The following is a 25,542-nucleotide window of genomic DNA, read 5'->3' on the forward strand; positions in this document are numbered from 1 at the left end:
GCGTTGGTTGTTGAGTTGATTGTTGAGTTGATTGTATATGATTGGATTGGATTAGATGATATGTTGATTGGGTTGAACGGAAGGATATATGATTGGATTGGATCGGACCGTATACGACCGAGTTGAACCGATTGTATACGATTGGATTGAATCGGATGATATATGATTTGATTGAACTGTATTGTGTATGATTAGATTGGATTGTATGCTGTATGATTGGTTTTTGTCTAGAAATGTATTCTTACTTTAGACTTATGACGTCTTATGTGAGTCTCTCCTACCTTTCTGATTCGAGATAGTTGACCCGATGTTATTCTTCCTTGAGGTATGTTTCATTCTGCCATATTACATACTCGTACATTCCACGTACTGACGTCAATTTAGACCTGCATCATTTCATGATGCAAAGACAGGTTTAAGAGATCGTCAATAGGAGCATCATTGGGCATCTATTCACACTCAGCGTATTGGAAAGTCCTCCCCTACTTTCGTTGGACACCGCTTATGAAATCTTGCATCGAGTTAGCCCTTTCCATTTTTATTTGAGGTATCCATGAACTTGTCATTGGCTCCAATTAGATAGTACTGATAGAGGCTTCATAGACTAGATAGTGATGGGTCGGTTGAGTACTTCTCTCCTTGAGTTATTCTTGTCAAACTATTTTTAATGACAAATATTTTAGTTGATCTGTTGGCCCATGGCCTTTATTCTTTGAGTTGGATGGGTGATTTGAGTTGCCCGCTAAATTATTATTTATTTTTAAACTTTCCACTGAATGAATGAATAAACGGATATATGATCAGGCTATGTGGTTCACTTGGGAGCCAGAAATAGTTTCTGAGTGCCGGTTACGTCTAGGGTACCCTCTCGGGGCGTGACATCTATGTACCCTATCATGCATAGTATAAAAAAATGCTGGTGCAATATAGACGTTGAATCAAATCTCAGCTGGTACTCTCAAACACTCACACTGCCCTATCAAAGGTTTAAAAACTGATTTACCCAGACATCCCTAATCTCTCAAGGTAAATAGTGATCTATGAAAGCTTCTGTAAATATATTCAAAGTGGGTAAACGTACATCTTTTCCCCAAGATCTCTTCCAACTCTCGTACCATAATACTGCAATATCGCATAATTGAAATGCTGCTAACTCAACTTACTTAGTTGCTGAGGCATGTATGACCCTCAAGATTTTATGAAGCTGATCAACAAAGTGCTGAGGGTCCTCTCTACGATTTGTCCCTGTAAACTGTGAAGGATTCAAAGTAAGAAATTTATGAACTCTCGAACTTTCGGGCTTTTTAGATGGTCCAGCAATATCTCACACAACTAGCTGGCTCTATGCAGCTACTAGTTGTGCTAACATACACAATGCACTCTTGAAATCCTACTCAGATGGAATATGAGGAGCTAAAAGTTGTACCGCTGGTGGGGCCGGGGGTCGTTTAGCCCTTAGAGGCTCCTGAAGTGGTGGAGAAGCTAGATATCTCTTCTTGTGTCTACGAATGGGCTACCTCTACTTATGGTACCTTGCCGGCACCCTCACCTATAACTGTATCTAGCCCCTGGCTAGCTATGGTCTATCTGGTGTCAACCATCTCTCTCTATAAAGAAATATCAGTTATAAGCCAAAAAAAACTCAACCCTTAAGATATTGCTCTATAGATCGAGGTGAGAAAAAGACGGGTGACCATTCTAATATGCCTTGTATCTTATTGCTTATACAATTTGGTGTATAACACATTTATAAAAAATATTTTACTAGACACGGCTTGCAGACTCCCGAGGATACGACGTTAATTAGAATGTAATGCCAAAACTCAGACCCGAGCCTACCTTGCTAAACCATTTTCTACTAGCACATGGAAGCCACCCAAAATCAAAAAAACAAAAAGGTATATCTCAGCTTAAAATTAAGCCCTCGACCAGCAAGATTCAACAACTCTATAAATGAAACAGATACTCCTAACAATTCATATAAAGAAAGAGATAATTAGCACACAAGTCCTGATTGGGCCGTCGAGGCCACCATGATCTCTATATAGAAGCTGAAAGTAGCTATGTAAGAAGATAATGCATCAAACAACTATTAAGCCCAGCAACCCAATAAACTAGACAAACATGGTCATAACGTAGATATACAACCTACAAACTAATCTACAAGCCTCTAAGATTAGTAAATCTTGGCGGGACAGGGCCCCGGCCTAGCCAAAAAGAATACATACAACAAAAGGTAACAAACCTCAAATTGCGACAGCTCTGGAAAAAAAGGGCTAGCCAACCTACTAGAAGTCAATCCTACTGCTGAGGAGGTCTATACAGTTATTTGTAGGGACCTACAGGAATAAATGTAGTGCTCCAGGAAATAGGGCATCAGTAAGAAATAATGTTTTAAGTATGAAAGGCAATAAACTATGAGCAAGTATCATAATATACTGAGAATAATCAGATAAATGAATCAAGATTAAGTTAAGCGTACTGACGTGCTCTTAATTATAAACACATCAAAAATAATAATGCAATAGCCTAACCAAGACCCCATAAGCTCGGCCAGTACAAACATCAAACAAGACCACCTGCCTAAGCCCCCATAAGACTTGAAGGTGCCAATTCAGTCTATATACCCCTATCGATAGTCCCCTAGCCCCGTAGGCAATCACATAGACTCTTAGGAAATAATATAGCCTTGATGGTGGCACATTTCCCTCTTAAGCATCAATATAACCTCATAGTCAATTCATAGCCCTCTTGGTAACAACATAGCCCCCTAGGCAATACATAGCCTTCTCAGCTATCAATATAGCCCCGTAGTCAACTCATAGCCCTCTTAGGCAGCACCATGGCTCTGTAGGTAGCGCATAGCCTTCTTAGGCACCAATATAGACCTATAGGCAACATATATCCTTCTTAGGCACAATCACATTCGTCCGGCTAACCGCAATAGTCCCAAGAGGAAAAATAACAATTTAATAGGCTAAAGTGGAGAAATTTAGCCTTAGGCAACCTATACGAATAGATTGCAAGTTGTGCCAACCATAGGGACGCTACTAATAGAATATGAATCCTTATAAGGGAGTTTTTCAACAGCTCAGGCATCCAACAAGCAACAATCTTGGCTAAATATAACAACGATAACTAGAACCTTCTTGTAGCTCCTAAGAGCTATGGAAACATGCCGAGAAAAGAAAATAGCCTTAAAATACCTTTTTCGATGAAATCACATGGCCTATTGACTTATTTTGAAATTCCTCCCTAATAATACAATATTATATATTTACAATCAGTCCACGAATACAACGTACCACGACAATCCGACAAAAGATATGAATCTTTGTCGCAAATTACTATTTGCGGCTTATCAAAGTTGGAAACAATAATGGAAGGGTATTACCTTGATATTAAGCTCATAATACACCTATAACTCTCAAGATATGGCTAAAACCTTGCTGCCCCATCACCAAAGTGTGATACACAATGAAATCGATAAAATAAATTATACCACGATGACGAGCTCAACGTGTAGAATAAATTCTGTCAAGGACTTAGGTCAAGCAAATTACTAACTTGAGAGATCCTAGAAATGGGTTTGGAGGTTTTTCTAATTTATTACAAAAAAATATGAAGAATTAATGAATAAGAAGATTTATATATATAGTTCCACCGACCAGGGACCCCACTTCCCGTGCCTGCTTGTGTAGTGTTACGAAAATATTAATATCTTTTTGTTTTGAAGTCTTATTGATGAATAGTTTGATATATTGGAAAATAGACTTGTAGAGCTTCGATTTGATAGGTTATGGGCCCCATAAATCTTTATGTATTAGGAGAAAACCTCTGAGACATTTGACCCAAATTTCAGAGAATTATCTATAAAGAAACTTACGATAATTTTTGCCAACTTTTATTTTACACCCCGCTAAACTTCAAAACTTAAGATACGCACCTTGAAAATTTAAAACTAAGACATACCACATAATTTTAATTTATTAATAACTCTGTAGTCTTGTCGCAAAGGTGCGACCTAATTTAGACGTTTTAAAAAGTTGGGGTGTTATAGTTATGGAATCTAATTTTCAGTGATGTTCCTCTAGCTCAAGGTTCTTTTAGAAGGTATGATCTAAAATTGCAAAACACACAAATCAAAAGAAGATTTCATAGAGTTAAACTCTACAACATGAAATGGATTAAGAAAGAAGTGAAACAATTCCTAAATATCTTGTATCCTCTCTATTATAGATGTGGTGTGCTTCACACCCATAAGAAAGATTCTACTAGACTTAGCTTCATAGACATCATGTCACTCTTGAACTTTTTGCTCTACTACCAAGTTTGTCACACTCCAAGTCTACACCCTAGGCGTGACTGGCTCTCAAAAACTATTGTTGGTTCCCAAGATAACCCTTGGCCTAGCTAACTCACTAAGCGGAAGACTTACGCAAGAAAAGCATACTAAGATGGGCTAAATAAGTATAAATAGACTTAACTAATCTCAGTTTAAAACTCAAAGTTCAAATGTATATATATAAGAGACCTAACCCAATATTTTCAAATCATACTCAAATGAATAAATTGAATACTGTATGATTAATCTATGAAGCCTATAATCCTAAATCTTAAATAGGCACAACTACCACAAACTAATAAATAAAAACTGAAAAATAAATGACTCAAGAGCTCCTTTGAATGCAAGGTAGTCTCACCAAAGCTTGGTAGAAAACTAATCCTTAATTATACGCCTATTCAGGATCCCTATCACCTGTGTCTACATGATAAAAAGATACAATGATAAATAACGTTAACACTTGGAATGTACGATTTGTAATATAGATGAAAGGAAACTTACTCAAAGATATTCAACTAAAGAACTCAATTTATAAAATAGATCAACTCAATAAAGCATGCAATATATATGAAATAATGCTTTAAAAGATATGAATAAGTAAATACAACTTTGTGTATAAATTATAGTACTTTTCTCTTAGGAAGTTTCTCTAAATTACAACCATCACAACACGCCTCGTGATGATACAACTTTCTACCAATTTTGCCAGCGCCATTCTATACCTTACTAGCGCATAGGATAATAACTCAACTATGGTTCCATCTAAAAAGTCCTATTTTTGGGATGGTGAAAAGTCACCCAAATAAATGGTATGATCCCTCCTACACCGGCGGCATAGGTTATGGGGTTGTAGCTAGCTAAACTCATACCCAAAATTGTGGTCAATACTACTCTCAAAAATATATTTACTCTGCTCATATCTTAAGTGACTGTATTTACTAACTTAGCACTTTTAGCCGCTTTTGCACTTAGCTCAAAACTCAATGTTTCTTAACTCACCTCTTCTCTTTAAGATAGATATAATCTCAACTCAATAATTCATTTAAAGGCATAATTCAACTTCCCAACTCAATCTCAAAATGGATGTTTAAGCATAGTGTTACTCAACTCATTTATACTCAAACTATTCATGCTAAAAATAATAATTAGGAGACTTCTCAAACTTTACTTAACTCATGCTTAAACTATTTCTTATTTAAAGATGAAAATATATGATGCTATAAGATTAAGTAATGCATAGAATATTTAATGCAAGAACTCAATTAAGGTTTATGTGAATGTAGACATGAACATAAATATCAAGAACTAAACTCATGCAAATCATCAATGTTTATTTAAATATATTCATCAACTCAACAGAATATATACTGATAACTTAAGAATTTAATTATGGAATTTAAAACTTAAACTTAGCCTCATCTTGACTGAATGAAGATGTAGGGCATGTGGACTAACTTAGTCCAATGTTATGATAAGCCTTACATACCTAAAATAGAGATTATCTAATAGAAACTCGAGGTTCTTAACAAGGATTCTTGAACCCTAGCTTCTCCTTTTTTGCCCAATCCTTGCTCTCAAATGTTATTAGTAATAATGAGAGAAAAACCCCATTAGGTACTGATAAGAGACTAATTTAAATTCCAAAATACATTGGGTTTAGTTTGGGAAAGGGTGGGAAAAGACTCATATACCCTTTATTAAACCTGGAAAAAGTCGACTACAAGTGCTTTTCCATAGACTGTACAATACTTCACGGCTCATGAAAGTGTTTGTGGAAAGGCCTACTGGATAAGATCCTTGGGGTTTTGGTCTACAGGCACCCTCAAGGGATTGTAGACCCTTCTATGAGTCATGGATGTGCATCATGGGAGATGCACTAATGGAATTGGCCTTAGGGTCTACGTACCCCCTTATTATGGGTCGTGCAAATCCCTACGGATCGTAGAGTCAATCATGGAGATGACACTTTTATAAGGTGATACGACTCAATCTAGGGAGAAATTGTAACACATCAATAAAAACCCCGAAGGGCTCCAACCAAGCCTCTTGACATATCATAAAACATGCATAAGTTAAAGTAAATGCAGAAATATCATAAGAGATTCTAAAACAAGATTTGTTACGACTGGATTTCTCAAGTCATGATGGCACCTACTATCAACCCACTAGTAGGTAAGCCTAACCCCACATTCCGGAACCATAGTCAACGGACCATCATAGGTGGAAGAAAAGAAACAAATAATAATAATATTAATAACAAGAAAAAGGAATGAGAATAATATAACAAGATAATCCCTAAGACCTGATATCTATCGGTAGTCGAGCCACTAGACCAAATGAGGATGTACAAGTATTGTACATATACCATAGTAGTAAAAATAATACAGACTGTCTCCGAATACCAAATAAAGACTAGTCCAAGCCCAACATAAAAGGAGATAGGTACCTCTGAATACCAAGAGCTCACACAAGTCTCCAAAATCCAAGAGCTGCTCCACACGATGCCCAAATCAGTAGTGAAAACCAGTACTATAATTTGCAATGTGCAAAAATATAGTGTGAGTACCAATAAGTGGCACTCAATATGCATCGGCCGACTGAGCTCCAAAGGTAAATCAAGTATAAAGAACATGCAAGCAAGGAGTATATGTCACAAGTAACTAATAGGAATAATGCGGAAACCTGCAATAAGAAAACATCAGATACAAGTAAGGAGAGAATGGGAGACAAGCGAGCACATACCTGGTGGTGCCAGCCCAAGACCCAAACATGAAGACAAACTACGAAAGGGGTAACAACTAAGTGACACTCTACTAACAAAAGTAAAGCCAATTATCACATAGGGGCCCAAAGTACAGTATCACTAAATCCCTGCACAAATAGATAGATAGATAAAAACAAGGGTAGTACTGCCTTCAAACCAGAGACTACCCTCTATATCGCCACAAGTTCATAAATAGTAAGTCAATACCTCCTGAGTCCCTATGTGCCCAGGAAGTTTACTCATAAATAAGTAAACCTATACGACATCCCATACTACCAATTGGTACAAACAACTATGCTAGTGATAGGCAATGCATATATGAATAAAAGTAATGCAGTAAAACTAGTAGTACCATCTATGCCAAGTGACTCATACCAAGATATATACACCTACCTCCAGTCTCGGCCAGGAAGTAGGACCTATGTACCTCTATAGGATGCCATGGGGGGGCTTGGGAAAGCTCTTATATACCTGTCTAGTCCTGATTTATGTCTTATTTCAATGTATATACGATCATCAAGATCCACTCCATTGTGGTGATTGGAGATAAATAGCCAAATCAGTTTAGAAAGGGTCAGAAATTTCTACGACCTGACCAGTATCATAAAATGAGTGCATCCTCAATGCCTCAAATCAATATAATAAAAGAGCGCATCGTCGATACCTCTAATCAACATCACCAAATGAGCGCATCCTAAATGCATCCAGTCCACTAAAATAGTAGTAATAAAGGTAGTACGACCCCCTTTTAAAAAAAATCAGTATAAAATAGTTTGGGTTACAACCCAACTTTCTCAAATCAATGCCAAAAACCAATGCATGCAATGGGTTTACTCCATCCATGAGAAAATAATGATCCAATGCAATGCATGCCATCACTAGCACCCAAATAACATGCACAATAACATACAATAATGACTCCACAAGCACCTTATCCTCTAGAGCATAGAAATAGGACTAGCACATGCAACCGACCTCTAATCAGGGTCTAAAGCTCATATCTACTCTTATAACTCAACCACAAAGCCCAAAAGGGAACTCAACCCTAACTGGGTAACAAGGAGGAGGATATGAGAAAATAGGTGCTCAACTAGTTAATCAATATCTCAAGATCCAACTTGAAAAATATCACCACGAGATTCATAACCACAAATAGCCCCGCCAAACAGCAACAAGAAAGCATAGAGGATTCTAACTCTAACTCTAGAAATGGAACCCAATAGTAATTCACAAGCCTAATCGGGTGGAAATTACTATACCGAGGCTCCAAGATAGGTACTATAATAGCGAAGGATACTAAGTCTCATAACTTTCGACCAACAACGGCTACATCAAGTAATGTTCATACCAAAATCAATTATAAGGTGCTAATCTGCCATCCACCATAAACATCAATTATGTCACCTAAAAGGATAAACATGGCCAACTAAGGCATGATCCACAATCTTACCAACTAGACGAGAAATCTCATAAATGCGAACTAGCCCAAGGCTCATACCGGGACACCAAGACAATAAATTAGGACTCGATCCTAATCCATCATATACAATCCAAACCCATGCAATTTATACTAAACAATCCCTATTGAACCTCACTCAAAGAATAGGAGACCTAGCCTACCTTGAAGACAAGCAAGCGCGCTCTAAATTCCCTTTTCGGTAGCTTTTCTCTCTAAAAATGACTCTAAATACATCCACCCTACCAAAATATTGATCACCTTATCAATACGAATGTTTTGACATCAAAATTATATTTTTCAGAGACGGACCCAAAATTAGATCTAAAATGAGATTGTGGGACCTATAATGGAAATCCCGAAAACCACTTCGTGAAAATGTTCTAAATGCATTATTGAGCTATTAAGGCACAAATCCATGATCAAAATGACCTAAATCAGCCCAATAATTTAAAACTCCATTAAAGCCCTAACTAAGCTTAGGTAGTTGGTTTGGGCAAGGAATTACCTTAAACCGATGATCTTCACACTTTCTCGAACCTACCAACACATATCCATGACTCCAACGAACCCAACACACTTGGAATATCCTAAATTAGAGTTCTCTTGCTCCCAAAATCATGTTTTGAAGTTTGAGGAACAAGGCTGAAAATGGGTCTTAAAATGACCCTCTGGTGTCGCCAAAGCGAATCTGAAGGTCGCTAAAGCAAGCCTCACCAAAAGGCGGGGTTTGCTAAAACGAGACCCATGTCGCTAAAGCGACAGGTTGCTTTAGCGAAGGCCATGTCTCTTAAGTGGCAGCCACCTAAGGCCATCCATTACTTTAGCGACCAAGGGCCGCTTTAGCGATGGCACCCGAATCTGCCATATCAGCTAAGTTTTGGAAATGGCCAAGCCTCCGATGGGGTGATCGAGATGTATTCAGAATCCTGTGTGTGCAAATGGACTATGCTACCCCACCAAATTCTACGTTCCATACTAACTAGAGCAGTCAAAATGTGCATCCCACATCCAAGCATAATTTTTTTGCCATTTCTAAAAAAGGGCTAGAAATGAGACCGAAAGCCTCGATACATGAACCAAAAGTCGTTCTAGACAAAACTCAACATTCCAAAAGCTGACAAAATTTCAATTCATGCACGTTTACCAAGAATGTTGACCAAGGTGAACCTTAGGCCAAATTTCAAAGGCTAAAGCACCAAATGGCCTTAATCTTACATCGATTGCCTCGATACTCGTATCGACTTTGCTACTAACCTAATTTGGCCATTTTGGAGATAATGGAACCATCAGAATTTCATTCTGAGTTCGTCTTCCTAGAGTTTTGACCGAGGTCAATTGTTCAAAGTCTAAAAGCTCCAAAATAGGGAAACAATCATAAAATCCAAATGAATGACCAGACGACCGAACTGTCAGTATCAGTAAGTCATAAATGGCTTAGGGTCTCTACAAGAAAGCTCTAAATGCTAAAAAGATCATAAAAGAATGAAAATGACCGGGAGGGTCATTACAATATCTACTATTAGAAAGACTTTGGTCCTCGAAAGTCAAAGGATGGAAAAGAACCCAAGGGGACAAAAAAATTAGGAAGCTAGGCCCGTATGCTCTGCCAGACCTACAGGTACCTTTGTGGGTCGGGCAACGCCCACTCGGAACTCAAGTTAAGAGAAAACTCCCTCAATTTTTCTTTTTCATAGCTCAACCCAACTTTCAATTCCTCTCCTCTGATACTGACTTCTACTCAAAAAGAATAGACTCAATTGAGTGCAACAAACTAACCCGAGATAACCAAAAACCACATAGATTTCTCAGAATTTGGCAACCAATAGACAAGAGAATATGCTAAATAACTCCCAAATTGAATTCTTTGCTTTATACTCCCAACTCAAGGCTCTTTAATCATCATGAGTGTCCTACCCACCCTAAACCATAATAACAGCTCCCAATACCATTTGAGCATTGCCCAAACAACTACGAAGGAATTGCAAACACCACCTGAACACTAAAGAGTAGAAAAAATCCAAATTAGCCACTTAACCCAAGGCATAACAAAAACTTAGTCTGTAGCCTAACTTTCAAAATTGAAAGGACTACTCCAAGGGGAAACCAAACCCAAAGGGTAGAAATATTGCATTGGGATCAACTCCAATATCGCTCTGCTGCCTACATAACTTCTACTAAACTGAACCAATATGAGAATTTAACCCCAAGAGCAATCAAAACTAATGCCATGAGGCCATGTACCACTCCACGTGTGAAAATTTGAGTAACCCCCCAATCCACGGGAAAAGCCGACCTAATAAGCAATTTATTAGAATATTACACCTACCAAAAGTGGCCTAATAGAACTGAACTGTCGCAACAATTACCACAAGTCAACCCTCCAGTGCAAGTCTGAGATAACCACCCAAACTCAAGAAAAGCTAAGCTGGCAGGTAGCAAGTAAGTATATAAACCCCTTTTTTGAGAGTGACCAGAAATTAAGTTGAACTACTGCAAGGAATACAACCATAATGACACCCGCGAACCTCGCACCCTGAATAAGAAACTAGGAGATGATCCAGCGAATTACTTTGACTCCATCCTGAAGGAGAGTTATTTTAAAAATTCCATTCGCCCATGTAAGCCAAGGTTTGAATTATTCAAAGTATACCACTATATAAGACCCAAACCAACCATCTGACTTTTTGGACCATTTACACACCCATTGTATTTTACCCATAGAACCAAGGCACAACATGAAATCATCGAAATTGAAGATAGTTCAGGTTGTAAGGTAAAACTAGCCTATTACTGAAATTTCTAAGACATATTAACTAACCACCTAAAAGTCCATAAGTCACAGGAGCACACCAAGGAAATTTTGATAAATCAAGACTCATCAATATAAACTCTCTCGCTCCACAAACATAAGAAGACCTTCATTTCCATAAATCCAATAGAAATGTTTTTACATGACACTTCAAGCTAAAACATCACCACACTTAGAATGAACAAGGAAAAATTCTATTTTTAGCCTTCCCAACTCAGCATTACCATCTGACACCACAACACACAACCAACTGAACGGATAACTTAACCATCAAACATATCATGAAAAGACAACCCAACCAATTCTGAAGAGCAAACCTTAACTTCTACACCTTTGGAACTAAGAACACGAATCGAACGAGGGGAAAATCATGAACAAGATCTACAGTAGACGACAAGGGCCATAACTACTAACATAACTTTCTCTCGGCAGCAACCTCACATCAGCCAAGCATACTAGGAGGGGAGGGGGGAAGCTAGAAAGGGGAAAGGATTAACCCAAGAAAACTCAAGGAAGGATAAATGGAAATCCACCTGAGTAATCAACTAAACCCAACATCCATAAGGTATAACTCTACCACTACTGCCATATCACTGTAAAACCAATATGATCTACTACTAAAAGAAATCATCTAGGGAAGATAAACAGATACATAGAGTTCTAAGTAGCGTGAGCCGCATGCGGGGAGACCCGCACGTATGGTTTTTAGGGGGATCAAAGCTGTCATAGAAAATAATAGGCAAGTAATTGAGCTAGATAAGCACACTTATATAAGTCCATGTAAAGTAATTAATAGAGTCACAAGATGAGTCTAATAAGTCAAGTAATCACTGATGGATATGAATACCCCAACACCCAAGTACTACAAGCAGGGAAGGTCCTAGAAATAATTTCACAAAAGTATAATCGGTACGTGGAATATCATCCTCTGTCTGACCTGCAGAACCATAGGATGGAATGCGCCTATCCTCGAACTGAACATCCATACCACTAACTTCAACACTTGAGGTACCACCCCTAACTGACTGTCGCTAGGCCCTACGAACCTGCTCCTATCGAGCATGTCACCTGTGATGGTGATTGTAGGACATTCCCTAGTCGGATGTTCAAACTCACCGCACGTATAACACTTTTCACTAAACGCATCTTGGTGAGATAAACCGGTTGAATTAGTATGAGCCCCAAAACCTGAATGTTCAGATAACATACATTGAGATATCTGTCATGAACTCTGTACATGGTGGGTAACATAACCTACCATAAAACTGCTTGGAACCTAAGGTGATCCCGCCATAGGTTTGGTAGGTCTAGATTGAAGTTGACCCTCACTAGGATGATGCCTACCTTGCATCAGGATGCCACCTCTGCTGCGCTAATAGCAAAATCTCTTACCTCTACCTCTGTAAGTCTCCATACATGCATGCTCCATAGAACTCATATAACTAACCACCTAGGGAAAATTAGACCCAATGACTATCAAGTATTGTGATGCTAGGCAGAGCAGCAAAATCAATCCCTCAATAAATCATTTAGTCATGTATCGCTCCATAGAGAACACTGTAGGAGCATGCGCTATCTATTCTATAAACTCCATCACATACTCAAATACTAAGAAAGAACCCTACTAAGGACCTACTAGTCCAAACCTAAGCTGCAAACCACTTAGAGTACCAAAAACTACTCTTGCCTGTGGTGTATTCCCATCGAGATGTTGAATCTCCAATACTAGGCCCAAATAAGCTGAGGTGGTCATAAATACTATCAATGTCTGGGTAGAATGTGCTGATGCTTTGACCTTGCCCGTTTCAAAGTTCGTACTATCTATCTAAGGAGGAACGAATTTCCAAGAAAGTATTTATAGGTTGTTGAAAGATGTTTCACACATAAGAAATCAAGAATAGAGTTTCCCTAAAACATCCTATAGCATCCCAAGGATTGGATATGGACCCCTTCACACCGATACGTAGGACTCTACTAGGTACTTGCTCTTATACCAATAATACCAGCGAACCTAAGCTCTGATACCACTCTGTCAAGAACCAATTTCTTAAGTCATGATGGCATATACTATCAACCCACCAGCAGGTAAGCCTAACCCTATAGTCTGGAACCATAGGCAATTGACCATCATAAGGGAAAGAAAAGAAATGAATAATAATAATATTAAGAACAAGAAAAAAGAAAGAGAACAATATAATAAGATAACCCCAAGACCTGGTATTCGTAGGTAGTGGATCCACAAGGCCAAATAAGGAAGTACAAGGATTGTACATATACCATAGTACTAATAATAATATAGACTATCTAGGAATACTAAATTAAAACTAGTCCCAGGCCAACATAAAAGGAGATAGGCAACTCTGAATGCCAAGAGCTCACCCAAGTCTCAAAATCCAAGAGCTACTCTGCACGATACCTAAATTAGTAGTAAAAATCTATACTATAATATGCAGGGTGCAGATATGTAGTTTGAGTACCAACAAGTGGCACTCAGTAGGCATCGATCGTCTGAGCTCCATAAATAAAGCAAGTATAAATAACATACAAGCAAAGAGCATATATGACAAGTAACTAATAGGAATAATGCAGAAACTTGCATTAAGGAACATTAGATATAAGTAGGGAGAGAATGGGAGAAAATTAAGGACGTACCTGGTGGAACCAGCCCAAGACCTAAACGCGAAGATACACTATGAAAAAGGCAAAAACTAAGTGACACCTTACTAACAAAAGTAAACACATATATCACATAAAGGCCCAAAGGACCATATCACTAAATACTTGCACAAAAAGATAAATAGATAAGAACAAGGGCAGTAACTACCTTCAAATAAGAGACCAGCCATTATACTGTCACAAGTTCGCAAATAGTAAGTTAATACCTCCTGAGCTCCAGTGTGCCTAGAAAGTTCACTCACAAACAGGTAAACGCATACATCATCCCATTCTACAGATAGGTACAAGCAACTATGCTGGTTATAGGCAATGCACATATGAATAAAAGTAATGTAGTAAAACCAGTGGTACCCTCTATGCCAAGGGCCTCATATGAAGATATATATACCTACTTCCATTCCAATCTAGGAAGTTGGACCCATGTGTGAAATACCCCCTAAAAAATATTGTATATGGTATTCTAATTCTCGATGAAAATGATATTGCTTTTATATTTTGGACTTAATTTTCATAGGATGGTCCACATTAAGTAATTCAAATTTAAGAATAACCCCAACATCATTACCTACAACTTTTGTGAGACCATAGCTTAAGATTCAGAATCTAAGAAGGTCAAATAAATTAATCTTTGCAAGACCTGGTACTATTAAGAAATAGAGTATTTATAGAAGAAAAATCATATGTCACTGTAGGCGACTCCAAATTGGTTGATTCTTGAATAAAATGAAAGAACATTTCTAGAGCTACAATTCTTATGCAGACATCAAATCCTAATTAGGACGTTATCGTATCCAAACATAGCTTTGAAAAAGGATATTCCGTAAAAAGAAGATTTATCTCACCAACCATAGAAGATCTAGATCCATTTGACATCACCCATGACATCAATAGTCATCCAGTTGACATCACCCATGACATCACAATCATTCATTAAATTTTTAGATTTTTCTATATAATTATTTTAATTATTGTTAGGTCCCTCCTTGACACCTAAAATACCACCTTAATTCATTATTTTGTTCATCAAACTTTCTCAAGCAACTCTTCTCCGTGTACACTTATTTACTCATTCTAAAAATATATTTTTAGTTCTTAGTAGTGTAAAAATACTATTCCAGTAATTCATATACTCCGGATAGTACACAAAATACTCCGGCAAGTAGAAAAGGCTAGGGTTCAAGAGTGTTCATTAAGTCCTTTGATTTTAAGTAAAGCTTCGGATTCCAGGTATGTAAGGCTTTAATAAGAGTATTCCTTCCACTCTCATGCCTAAAGTATTTTGATTATATGAAAAATTATGTTTATTTTCTTCAAGCTTTACTCTAAGGTATGTGGGTGTTTATCCATGGGTACTTCCACCCATGTAGTCTAAAACTCTTTCAACTAAATTTCTTGATTTCAAGTAAACTTTTCTTATGGGTAATCCTTATTTCTACTTAATAGCATGAATCATGGTTAAACTAATGATTATTGGTCTATTTTGATGAAAAATAATTTCATATGTATGAATTGATGATTTGCAAGTATTTTCTCTATTTGTCTCTTTAAAGGTGCTCGAAATTAATGGTGGGTTGTTTAAAGAATGATTTTTAATTAATAGATTTTAAAGTTTTTATGCATAATTTGATTTACATACACGTTTGAAAGTTAAAGTGATTTAAACCCACCAAGTTTTACTATATTTTCAATTAAGTTTGACTTGAAAGCTTTGACTCTAAATAAATGTTTATGAAAGTAATGTATATGATCAAAAGGGAGTCTTATGAAATAAAAAAATGATGAAATGCTATGAATGATGGTTTTTTATGCTATAAGGAAAATTCTTGCATATTTGAATCATTAAAGATTTTAATGAGCTATTCCACCGAATGTGATGTTTTGAATTCTTAAGCTATATGCTATGATTATTTTGAAGTATTAAACTATTCCGTGAGATTGAATTAGCACCTAATGGGTCATTTAGGTGGGATTCGGTGAGAGAATCCTAGTAACAACCCCTTGTCTCATTAACTATGTGCCAACATAGGAGCCCTTGTAGGCTTAGACTAATGGACCCATGAAAGCCCTTAAAGTTAAAAAATGAATGTAAAGTTGATGGAGTTCTACCCTAGGGACGTAGACTCTCCGGCCAATGTAGGGGGTTTTGTTGGATTCCATGTAATAGCTCACATGATCTTAGTGTCGGTTATAGTCAACTTCCCACAAATGAATGCTTTAAATGCTATTTACATGATTACTCATGCATGTATATATCCACATAAATATGATTTAAATGATATCTACTTGATTACTCATGCATGCACTCATTTATGTACTTTACCTTATAAATGTCCTAAATGTTTTACTTTGTAATGCATGCCTACATACTTAGTATATTCAAAGTACTAATGCATACTCTTTTGCCTACATGATATCACCATGTAGGGACCGGTGCTTCTCCTCGTTCTCCTCTACGTGGCTAGTTGATATTTCATTTGAAGGATACTTTTGGCGAGTTTCCATGTTACAGGAACAATACTCCTTTATCTTTCTAGATTATGATATATTGAGATCTTTAGATACTTACTACGACATTTCTTTCTATTATGATTGAGGGTGAGTTAGGGACTTGTCTTAGCCCCGTTAAATCTAAAAGTTAGGTATTGTTGGACATATGTAACTTGAAGATTTACTTTTATAATTTTTGCTTGTTTATTTATTGTCATTACCTATGAAAGGCTAAAAGAGTTCTTAGAGGCTTATTTGAAGTACTTTTGGATTCCTCATTTGCCAGGTTACGTCTAGGACCTAGGCTTGAGTTGTGACAATACACCTCTATGAAATCACCATGGGGGATCGGGAATGCCCCTATATAATTGCTAGGTCCTGATCCAAGTCTTATCTCAATATGTATATCCGATCATCAAGATTTTCTCCATCACAATGACCGGAGATAAATAGCAAAATTGGTTTAGAAAGGGTCGAAATAGGCCAGTATCATAAAATGAGTACATCCTCGATGCCTCAAATCAATATAATAAAAGAGAGCATCCTTGATGGCTCAAACCAATATCATAAAATGAGTGCATCGTAGATGCCTCCACTCCACTGAAAATATTAGTAATAATGATAGTATGACCCCCTTTTCATAAAAGTTAGTATAAAATATCTCGAACCAATGCATGCACCAAGGTCGACTACATCCATGAGAAAACAATGATCTAATGCAATGAAAGCCATCACCAACACCCAAACAACACACACAACTACATACAATAATGACTCCACAAGCACCTTACCCTATAGAGCATAGAAACAGGACTAACACATGTAACCGACCTCTAATCAGGGCCTAAAGCTCAAATGTACTCCTCTAACTAAACCAAATAACCCAAAAGAAAACTCAACGCTAACTGCGTAACAAGGAGGAGGATATGAGAAAATAGGTGCTTAACCAGTAAATCAATATCCTCAGATCCAGCTGGGAAAATATCACCTCGAGATTCATAACCACAAATAGCCCTGCCTAACGGCAACAAGAAAGCATAGGGGATTCTAACTCTCACTCCAGAAATGGAACCCAATATTAATTTACAAGCTTAACCGGGTGTAAATCACTACACCAAGGCTCCAAGTTAGGGGCTATAATAGAGAAGGATACTAAGTCTCATAACTTCAGGCCAACAATGGCTACATCAACTAAAGTTCATCAAAAAATCAATTATAAGTCTCTAATCCTCCTTTTGCCATAAACACCAATAATGTCACCTAAAATAGGCTAAAATGGCCAACTAAGACATGATCTACAATCTTACCAACTAGACGGAAAATCTCATAAATGCAAACAAGCCTAAGGATTATACCGGGATAATGAGACAATAAATTAGGAGTCGTATACAATCCAAACCACAAGCAATTTATATTAAACCATACCTATTAAAGCTCATTCAAAGAATAGGAGACTGTAGCCTACCTTGAAGCCAAACACACGTGATTCAAGTTCACTTCCCAGTAGCATTTTTCTCCAAAAATAACTCCAAATGCCTCCAGCTTATCAAAATACTGATCACCTCATCAATACAAATGTTTTGACCCTAAAATTATATTTTTTGGAGATGGACCCAAAATTTGGTCTAAAATGGGATTGTGTGCCCCACAATGGAAAACCCAAAAATGACTCTGTGAAAATGGTCTAAATGCATTATTGATCTTGTACCCCAAAATAGAGCACAAATCGATGCTCAAAATGGCCTAAATCAGCCAAACAATTAAAGACTCCAATAAAGCCCTAACTTAGCTTGGGCAGACCCTTTGGGCAAGAGATTATCTCAAACCAAAAATCTTCACGCTTCCTCAAACTTACCAACACGTAGACACGACTCCCACGAACCCAACGCTCTTAGAATTACCCAAATCGGAGTTCTCTAGCTCCCAAAATTGTGTTTTGAAGTTTGAGAAACAAGGCTAAAAACAAGCCTAAAAATGACCCTAGGGTGTCGCAAAAGCGAACCCGAAGGTTATTTAAGCGAGCTTCACCAAAAGATGGGCTTTGCTAAAGCTATATCCATGTTGCTAAAGCGACAGGTTGCTTTAGTGAAGGCCATGTCGTTTAAGAGATAACCGTCTAAGGCCGGACATCGCTTTAGCGATGCCTTGGTCTCTTTAGCAATGGCACCAGATTCAGCCATACCAGCAGAGTTTTGAAAATGGCCAAGCCTCCGATAGGGTGCTTGGGATTTGTTTGAAATCTCATGCACTCAAATGGACTATGCTACCCCACTAAATTCGATGTTTTAGACTCAATAGTGCAATCAAATTTCCATCTAAGTTCATCTCGATAAAATGTGGGTCCCACACCTAAGAATAATTTTTTTGCCATTTCAACAAAAGGGCTCGAAATGAGATCAAAAGCCTCAAGACATGAACAAAAGGTAATTTTAGACCAAACTCGACATTCAGGAGCTAACTATGCCAATGCAATTTAAATCCGAGCACATTTACCCAGAATGTTGACTAAGGTCAACCTTAGGCTAATTTCAAAGGCTAAAGCACCTAATGACCTCAAACTCGCACTGATAGCGTCAATACTTGTGCCGACTATTCTTCTAGCCTAATTTAGCGAGGATGGCCTTTTTAATCACCCAACATCAAGACCTGCTACAATTGCTTCAGCGGGAGCTACTATCGGTATTGGAAACATTACAAAGCTAATGAAAACGTCAGAATTCCATTATGAGGTTGTCTTCCTAGAGTTTTGACCGAGGTGAATTGTTTAAACTCCAAAAGTTCCAAAACAGGGAAACAAGCATAAAGTCCAATCGAACGACCAGGCGACCAAACTGTTAGTATCAGCAAGTGATAAATGGCTTGGGGTCACAACAGGAAAGCTCTAAACACTGAAAATATCATAATAGAATGAAAATGACTAGGAGGGTCATTACATGATTCATAGAGAAGAATATAACTCGACAACATTGACTCAAAACACTTGTCCAACTAATATCTCTAATCATGAACATGGGGGGGGGGGAGCTAAGACATATCACTAGCTCACCCTCAAAATGAAATATAACAAAAAGTTTTTGGAAGAAGAAATAACTCATAACTCGCCCTCCGAGGACTCACCAAGACTCCGCCGTATGATCTCAACTAGCCATATTTGTGGGTATGATCCACAACCTCAACCCTTAAATTTCGAGACAATGTAGATAATAATATGCATCAGTATATTTGAATGTACTAAGTATGTGGGCATGACATGTAATATAAATCTTAAGATGCAATGATCAAGAATATACATATTAGAGAGGATAAGTAAAACCATGAGGAAATCATAATGATCAAAGCATGTAAGGGACATAGTTGAAGATCATAAAATATCCAAATAATCACATACAAATTTGGAATAGGAACCATAACCGATAATAAGACCATGTTAGTTATAACATGGAATCCCATTGTCTCCCCATACAATGAAAAAAATAGAAATCTACTTGCCAAGATAGACTCTACCCCTCTAGGCGGGTCATGTACATACACTATATGTGGATCCACTAGCTATGACATAAGGCAACCTATGGTGGCACGTAGTTTAAGAGATATGACACTGCTACAAAGGCTTATTATAGGTCCCTCACATCAAGTACACTCAGTGATAAGTCAAATCCCATGGAATACGTTACATAGTAAATCTTCTTAGTATATATAATAACTTGTTCATAAAATTTATAATTTATAGAATAGCTCGTTTCATAGAATAATTGCAATGTGAGTATTCGCCTTTAATTATTACAATATCATACTTGCATAATTCATATAATAAGGTCCTAGGTCATCAAATAGGGCCCTAAATCATATTTTCCCATAACTTGCATGAAATTCATATCTTGAACATACTTATAATTCATGATCATAATTCATACTTGAATTTAGAGTAAAACTCATATACATACTCAATTTGATTGAAAATCATAAGAATACTTTGAATTCCATAATCATAATTCATATAATTCATCATTGAAAATAGCTTCATGCATGAGCATTCATAATTCAATTTGAAATCATGCTATTAGTACAAAAATATACGTATCATGATCATTAGAAAGGATTGAAAATGAAATTTAAACATCCCAACATAATTCATGAAAATTGAAGTTTAAAAGTAATGAGATTTAATGAGATTTTTGAAATAAACCTTGGACTCCATGGGTGGAAGGGAACCATGAATCGATCCATACATACCTTGATTGAAATTGGACTTGAATTTGAGAAAGGAGACTTGATCCTGAAGAAACCCTAACCAAAGCTTGATGAACTCTTGAGGAACCTTGGGAGAGGAGTCTAGAATTTGTTTGGGGAAATAATGAGGGAATAAAAGAGTTTAGGAGTATTTAGGATACAATACTTAATGAATCTAGTCCTTGAAAATGTCCACATACATTGTTAGAATATAGGGAAAATACTAAACTAACCCTTATTAAATTTTGAATTGGACAACTCTACGACAAGGTCTATGAATATTATACGCAGCAATGAGTCGTAGGAAGTTTGGAAAGTCTCTGAAGCTTCCATACAACTCATTTCTATGAGTCATAATCTTCTCTATGACTCGTCCTATTGAATCATAGATGAAATCCTAAGGCTTGGTAGTTTGTAGGGTGTAAGTCCTGCACTACGACTCCTTTCTATGAGTCGCAGACCCTTTCACTAGTCATTTGCCTTAGTAAATCTTACAGCCTTGAAATTATGTCTACGACCCATAAAGGTCCTTATGAGTCGTAGACACACTCGTAGACTTGGGGTCGGTCGACTTTTCTTGAGATTTTTCTTTCGTTCGACTTTTCATCTTATGGGGTCATGCAATATCTCCCCCTTAGGAATAGTCGTCCTCGAATAAGATTCAACTAGCATAGGAAAGACACGGAAAGAGGATAAGCAACGCAACATGAACATAAGGACACCTTAAGATGCATAAAACATGTAAACTTCAAACATAATGTAAAATATAGTTTCAAAAATCAACTTTCATGAACATGCATGCATATGAATGACATATAGAACTAAATACGTAGGAGTTTAATTGACCCGATCATGAATAACTTGGTACCATAAGCTTGAGTTGAAGGAATGAGATACGGATAATGCTTCATCATGTTCGCTTCCATTTTCCATGTAGCACTCTCTACTTGTTGATTTCTCCACAACACCTTGACTGCCACAACATCTTTATTTCTTATCTTCTTCACTTGCCGGTCTAAGATTTCCATCAGAAACTACTCATAAGTCGTATTCTCTTTAACGTTCACAATTTCCAATGGCACAATAGAGTTTGGATCAGCCACAAATTTCCTTTACATAGACACATGAAATATCAGATGAACCATAGCCAACTCAAATGGAAAGTCTAATTCATATGCCACTTTAACAATACGCCTCAATGTTCTATAGGGCACAACATATCTAGGACTCAACCTCCCTTTTTTCCCAAATGCATTACACCCTTAGGTGAAACCTTCAAATACACCCAATATCTACATCAAATTCAAGCTCTCTTCTTCTAGTGTCCGAATAGGACTTTTGATGACTTTGAGACATCTTTTATCTTTCTATTATGAGCCTTACTTTCTCTATTGCATCAATGACCAAATCTGAACCAATCAATGCCATCTCTCGTACTTCAAACTATCCCATCAAGGATCTATATCTTCTTTCATATAAGGCTTCAAAAAGAGCCATTTTGATGCTAGAGTTATAACTATTATTGTAGGCAGACTCAATCAATGGAAAATGCTCATCCCAACTTCCTTTAAGATCAATTACACATGCTCTTAGCATATCCTTCGAAGTTTGAATCATTCTTTTAGCTTGTCTATCGATTTGAGGATGGAAAGCGATACTTAGCTTAACTCTAGTGCTAAGACCCTTTTGAAATGACTTCCAAAAATGTGAAGTGAATTAAGTACCCCTACCTGATATAATCGACAAAGGAACACCATGAAGTTTCATAAGTTCATGAATGTACAACTTAGCATATTCTGCGGCACAATACGAAGTCTTAACCGGTAAAAAATATCTAACTTATTCAGTGCACAATGACCCAAATGGAATCATGTTGTCTTCTAGTACGAGGCAAACATGTTATAAAATCCATATTCACATCTTTCCACTTTCAAGTAGGAATCTCAATGTCTTGAGCTAAACCTCTAGGATTTTGATGCTGAATTTTAACTTGTTGACAATTAGGACATTTAGACACAAACTCCGCTATGTCCTTCTTCATGTTATTCAAAAATTATACTTCCCTCAAATCACAATTCATCTTGGTGGATCCTGGATGAATTCAATAACGAGAACTATGGGCCTCTTTTAATAATAACTCTCTTAGCCCATCAAAATTAGGAACACACAAATGACCTTGGTAATGTAGTACCCCATCTCCCCCTTGGGAGAAAGCCTCAATGGATTTTTTGTTAACTGACTTGTTTAATTCAACAAAAACTGGATCATTGTCTTTTTTGTCCTTGACATCCGCAACAAGAGATGATTTCGAGCCATTATATACAAGAACACATCCATCATTGCAGCCAACCAAACACATACCTAAACGTGTCAATCTATGGACATTTTTAACTAAATCCCTCTTACCTTCCTCAACATAGGCTACACTTTCCATGGACAACTGACTAAGAGCATCAGCTACAACCTTTGTCATACTCGGATGGTACAATACACTCATGTCATAATCTTTTAGAAGTTTAAGCCATCTCCGTTGCCTAAGGTTCAAGTCCCTTAGGCTAAACACATATTGAAAGATTTTTTGATTGGTAAACACATCAATATGTACACCATAAAGATAATGGCACCATATTTTCAATGCAAACACAACCGCCACAAATTCAAGATCATGGGTGGATAGTTTCTTTCAAGCACTTTAAGTTTCCTAGAAGCATAAGCTATAAACTTACCATATTCCATCAAAACACAACCCAAACCAACACATGAGGCATTATAATAAACAACAAACCCATCCGAACCTTCAGGCAATGTCAAAATAGGAGTTGACGTACGACGATCCTCAATATTTGAAAACTTTTCTCACATTCATCCGACCATTGAAATTTCACTTTCTTTTGGGTCAACTTAGTCAAAGGTGAAGCTGTAGACGAAAACCCTTCAACAAACCTTCTATATTATCTGGCTAAGCCCAAAAAGCTTATAATATCCGAGGAGATAATGTTCTAGGACAATTCTTTACCCTATCCATTTTCTTTGGATCTACTTTAATCCCATCACCGGACACAATATGGTCAAGAACGGCAACTTCTCTTAGCCAAAATTTGCACTTACTAAACTTGGCAAATAATTGCTTCTCTCTCAATATTTGCAACACAATTTTCAAGTGACCCATGCGATCCTCATTCTGAGAGTAAATTAAGATGTCATCAATGAACACCACTACAAACATGTCCAAGTATAGCTTAAAGATACGATTCATCAAATCCATGAAGATAGAGGGAGTATTAGTCAAACCAAATAACATTACTACAAATTTAAAATGACCATACCTTGTTTAAAATGCCATGTTAGAAATATCACACTCCCTTACCCTTAGTTGATGATAACCGGAACGGAGATCAATCTTATACAAGTAACTTGATCCTTGTTGTTGGTCAAATAAGTCATCTATCTATGGAATTGGATGCTTATTCTTTACAATAGCCTTATTCAATTGCCGGTAGTCTATACACATTCGGAGCGACCCATATTTCTTTCTAACAAAGAATATGGGATCACCCCATGATGAAATTCTTGGCCTTATAAAACCTTTATCGAACAAATCCTTCAATTTTTGTTTCAATTCTTTAAGTTCCGTCGGAGCCATACGGTAAGGAGGAATAGAAATAGGTTGAGTGTTGGGAATAAGATCTATGCCAAAGTAAATTTCCCTTTTGGGAGGAATACTAGAAAAATCATTGGGAAATACATCAAAAAATTTATTAACTACGGAAACCGACTCAAGAGTAGGAGTTTCAAAATCGACACCACCTACTCACACAATATTGTGAATGCACCCTTTGGAAATCATTTTCCAGTCCTTAAGACATGAGATGAGATGAAACGACCCTTAACCATCAAATTATTACCCTTCCATTCAAGAATAGGTTCATTAGGAAAATAAAACTTAACCACATAGGTCCTACAACATATAGATGCATAAGCAACATATAACCAATCCATACCAGGAATGATGTCTAAATCGGCCATGTCAAGTTTAGCAAGATCGCATAGAATAACTTCATGCAAGATCAACATGGGATAATTTCTATAAACTCTTTTGGCTAATATTGAATCACCAACGAGAGTATAAATCTAAAAAATTTCTAATAACACTTCAAGGCACACATCAAATCTCATATCAAGGTGGGGAGTAACAAAAGATAAGTTGGCACCCAGATTAATAAAAGCATAAACATCAATGTTAAATACTCATAACATACCCATGACCACATCGAGAGTCTCATCCACATCTTTCCTAGCATGAAGGGCATAAAATCGGTTGTTACATTGGCCACCCTTAGGTTGAGCTTGGACACCTTATTGCACTTGGCCGCCTTGAGGACGATCTTCTCCCCCTTTGTTGGCAACATAAAGGCACTCTGATTGCTTATGTCCCAAGTTTCCATATCCATAACAAGCACTCATTCCCATCAAGCATTTTCCTCCATGATTCTTTCCACACTTTGCACAAATAGGAAAATAAGGGCTACGCTTCACAGCTCCTCCTCCTTGTACTTTAGGGTATGGCACCCTATCTTTAGCAAACTTCTTCCCTGAACCTTGTCCTTGTTAAGAGTGTCCACTACTACTACCATCAGTCCTATTGTTTGAGGACCCACATTCATACCGGGCCCTTTTAGAATCCCCCATTCTCCTCTCCTTGAGCTTTTTCCTTCAATTTATTTGGAAAAAGTCATGAGCCAAGATATGTCCATTTTCTTGATAAGAATAAC

Source organism: Solanum dulcamara, chromosome 5 (assembly GCF_947179165.1).
Source record: "Solanum dulcamara chromosome 5, daSolDulc1.2, whole genome shotgun sequence".
NCBI classification, from domain to species: domain Eukaryota; kingdom Viridiplantae; phylum Streptophyta; class Magnoliopsida; order Solanales; family Solanaceae; genus Solanum; species Solanum dulcamara.